The sequence below is a fragment of the Bison bison genome, unplaced genomic scaffold (assembly GCF_000754665.1).
Source record: "Bison bison bison isolate TAMUID 2011002044 unplaced genomic scaffold, Bison_UMD1.0 scf7180017864360, whole genome shotgun sequence".
NCBI classification, from domain to species: Eukaryota; Metazoa; Chordata; class Mammalia; order Artiodactyla; family Bovidae; genus Bison; species Bison bison.
Genome location: NW_011494932.1, coordinates 1,344,547 through 1,347,375, shown reverse-complemented (window position 1 = coordinate 1,347,375; position 2,829 = coordinate 1,344,547). Strand labels below are relative to the sequence as shown.

The 2,829-nt window shown below is 65.1% G+C and overlaps 1 protein-coding gene across 1 annotated transcript in view; it reads right to left on the bottom strand.

Moving 5' to 3' along the window:
- Window positions 1–2,823, bottom strand: part of CD81 (CD81 molecule) — a 21,010-nt gene extending 18,187 nt beyond the window's left edge. The window contains exon 1 of the mRNA XM_010855227.1: window positions 2,774–2,823. The gene's annotated coding sequence lies outside the window, so the exon portion shown is untranslated. The remainder of the gene's footprint in view (window positions 1–2,773) is intronic.
- Window positions 2,824–2,829: the final 6 nt, after the last annotated feature.

The following is a 2,829-nucleotide window of genomic DNA, read 5'->3' as shown; positions in this document are numbered from 1 at the left end:
GGGGGGGGGCGCGCAGGGCCGGTGCGTATGTGTGTGAGAGAGAGCCCGTGTGTGTATGTATGTATGTGTGAAAGCCCGTGTGTGTGTCTGCATGTGTAAGAGCCTGCATGTGTCTGTATGGGTGAGAGCCCGTGTGTGTGTGTGTGTGTGTGTGAAAGAGAGCCCATATGTGTGTGTGTGTGCATGTGAGAGCCTGTGTGTGTGAGCCCGTGTATGTGTGTGAGACCGTATGTGTGTGTATGTGTGAGAGCCCATGTGTGTGTGTGAGCCTGTGTGTGTGTGTGAGAGCCCGTGTTTGTGTCTGCATGTGTAAGAGCCTGCATGTGTCTGTATGGGTGAGAGCCCGTGTGTGTGTGTGTGTGTGTGTGTGTGTGTGTGCGCGCGCGCGCGCGCGCAAGTGAGAGCCTGTGTATGTCAGCCCGTGTATGTGTGTGAGCCTGTGTGTGTGTCTGTGTGTGCGCACGCGTGTGCGCTGGCATGTAGGGGTGGGCTCCTTCCAGGACCCCATGCCAGCAGGCCTGTGCCGCCGCCTCCCAAGGGGACGGCTTTACTCTCTGAAATGAAACTTGCGAAAGTGCCTGGATCCGGATCCAGACACGCAGCCTCCACCTCCCGCCTGGCTCGCACCCCAGCCTCCCCACGTCACAGCCTACACCTGCCAAGGAGAGCGGTCTTCCCTACGGCCACCAAGCCCAGCACCCAGCTCCTAAACTAACAGGACCCCCAGTTCAGAAGGGAGGGAGCCAGGACCAGGGCAGCAGGCTCCACCAGGGTCCAGGCCCCGGCCCCACACTCTTGGCTGGGGTTGGGGGTGCAGAGAGGGACTCCCCGCTCCCCACCATGGGTAGGTGGGGCTTCTGTGCCCCTGGAAGCCAACTTGTCAGAGCTCTGAAGGGCAGGCCCGGGGAGGGGACGGGAGGGGAAATAATTCCTCCGGCCTGAATAGAGTGGCCCCGGGGGATGTGTCAGGCCTCCGCCTGGGCTGCCTGGGAAACCTGGGACTTTACCAGAGGCAGCTGGGAGGGGCTGGGGGAGGGGGGAGTCTCTGGGAGACCTCCCAGGCCGCGCGATGGGAGGGGCTTCTCCGGGAAGCTCGGTCTCCTTCCTTGCCCCCTACCTCCCACCAGGACCCTCCCAAGCTCTGCTCTCAAGGGAAAAGCTTGAAAGCCATGGGGAGAGGGGGTCTGGTCGACACCCCTTGCCAAGGCCAAAGCAGGCGATTACTAAATCAACACCAAGGCCAGCCCCTCAGCAAAGGTTGCCAAGGCCCCTGGCCCATCCTGCCAACCTCCCTGCTCCCACCCCCAGAGCAGAGGCTGATGGCCACGGGCCCCCACGGGTGCCCCTGCAGGCAGAATGTGACAGCTCCACTCTAAGTCCAGTCTCCGCCCTCCCCACCCCAACACCTCGGTGTCCTGGGACCTGACCCTGGGCCGTCCGGAGGGCAAACAGAGGTCTCCAGGCCCACACAGTTCTCCAGGAGCCATTTTAAAACTTTAGCCTCCCCCTGTCGACTTGACATCCAGCAGACAGTCCTCGTCCTCCGGGACAAGGGCTGAGCAGCCTGGGGCGGTGGAGAAGCAACGAGGGGCCAGAAAGTGGCCCAGGTCCCTGCCCGGGGACCCCCGAGGGGTGGCAGCGCACAGCTGCCAGAGGGGCTCCTGACGCCCACGCCTGGGGGCCCCCGGGACAGCAAGAAATCTCCACGCCCCTAATTCCAGCACCAACAGGAAATGGAAACAAAAGCCAAAGCTTCACCAGGCACCAGCCAGCAGTTAAGGCTGATCAGGAAACACAACTCAGGCCTGCTGCCCAGAGGCCCCAGGAGACCCTCCAGCACCCCTCAGACGTCTCACCTGTGGGCACCTCTTTCCAAGCCCGGAGCTGGGCATCCACCCCGCCCCAGCACCCTCAGGCTCGGAGTCGCCCAGCTCTCCGGGCCCCCTGCCTGTGCCAGCTTGGAACACCGCTCAGCCCCTCGCCCCTCACAGCCTCTGCAGCGCCCCAGGGCGAGGAGGGGCTGGAATCTACCTCTGGGTGAGGAGGCTAGGCCCCTCAAACTGGGGGCACCACTATGCAGGCACCCCGGCACGCGGGCCACCCGGGTGCAGGGCGCTTCTTGTTTGCGCTTTGCCCGGGCACGGACCCCCAAACCGACCCTCAGGATGGCGACAGCAAACAGGAGGATGAAACTGAGTTGGGCCCAGAGTGGGATGGACAGTCCCCAAGACTAAGGCAAACTGTAGCGCGCCACCCCACCTCCCCCCGCCCGCCCGCCAGCCAGCCACTGCACCGGGCCGGGCCGCCCATCTAGGGGCGGTGGCTCTGATGAGCTCATGGGGGCGGGGTGTCTCAAGCCCCGCCCTCGAGCCCCTCTTTCCCCAAGAAGCAGGGCGGCCCCAGAAACAGCGGTCCGGAGAACTAAGCAGTAGCCGGGCGCTGGGTTCGGGACACGCACCCACCGCACCACCACCATCACCAGCCGGGAACGGACCCCAGGTCCCCGAAGGGCCCGGCCGCGGGGTTCTGGGTCCCGACGCGCAGAGGCCCGAAACCCGTCTTAGAGCCCCCAGACCCGCCGTCGAGGGACGCGGCGGCCCCGGACGACCCCCACCTTCGCGACTCGCCGGCCTAGGCCCTCCCACCCACCCAGGCTGGGCGCACACAGGTGGCCCCGCAACTTAGCGGCCCGGCTGCGCCCCTTGGCGGGGCCTAGCCGAGCGCGCGGCCCGCCGGGCTCGGGGAACGCCCTCCCACCCCGGTGCAGGCTCACCCAGAAGACGAAATTGAAGACGAAGAGCAGGTATTTGATGCACTTGGTGCAGCCCT